The sequence below is a fragment of the Charadrius vociferus genome, unplaced genomic scaffold, assembly GCF_000708025.1.
Source record: "Charadrius vociferus isolate BGI_N301 unplaced genomic scaffold, ASM70802v2 scaffold1, whole genome shotgun sequence".
NCBI classification, from domain to species: domain Eukaryota; kingdom Metazoa; phylum Chordata; class Aves; order Charadriiformes; family Charadriidae; genus Charadrius; species Charadrius vociferus.
This window is the reverse complement of record NW_009647680.1, coordinates 2,143,049-2,143,891: the sequence shown is the minus strand read 5'-3', so window position 1 is coordinate 2,143,891 and position 843 is coordinate 2,143,049.

The following is an 843-nucleotide window of genomic DNA, read 5'->3' as shown; positions in this document are numbered from 1 at the left end:
ATGTGGTTCTAAGAAAGTTTTAAAAAGACAAAAAAAAAATCCTCTAATTTCTTTTCTTTTAGTTTTCCAAATTGTTAATCCTTTTACAGGTACTTGAAACTTTGAATTTAACAGGAATTCAAAGCTACTGTGGCTGCTGTCACTGCTTTTTTTTTTTTTTCCCTAAATAAGTGACTTATTCAAACCTTCTTTCAACTTCGCTCTCTAAATTGCAACTGTTTTAAAAGAAAATTCCCTGCCTCTTCCAAGTACTTCTCTGCAAGGCCACCGAATACAGCATGTGAGCCATAGCTCCGCTGGTGTGGGAAAACTCTTTTGCCAGAGTTTAAAACCTCTGACTCGGGTTCAGGGCTGGACTGGAAGAAGTGAGTGAGAAGGCGCATGGGAAGCAGCGGAGCAGTCCTGCTCTCTCCTGGGCAAGAGGGCAGGGAGACATGAGACTGTGCTGGCCTTCGTGGCATGCATGGCCGGGCTCTCCTCTGCCCCATGCCCCTGCCTGTGCTCACAGCCTGTGAGTGCCCCAACGCCCACTGTGAGCTGTCCCCACGACCCTTCTTCTGCCTGCGGGGGTCTGGGATCCGGCCGCAGGGACCATCACAAGTGCAGAGACAAAAATGCCCTCTGCAGCCCAGAGCCGGTGATGTGCAACCAAGCGGGGCTGGAGAGCAAGGGCTGCCATTGCCCGCACCTGCCTGTGGCCACCTCAGCGATCCCTGGGGTTGCCATTGCCCACATGCCGCCTGTGGCCACCTCAGTTAGCCCTGGGGTTGCCACAGCCCATATGTGCCTGTAGCCACCTCAGTGAGCCCCAGGGCTGCCATTGCCCACATTGTGCCCATGGCC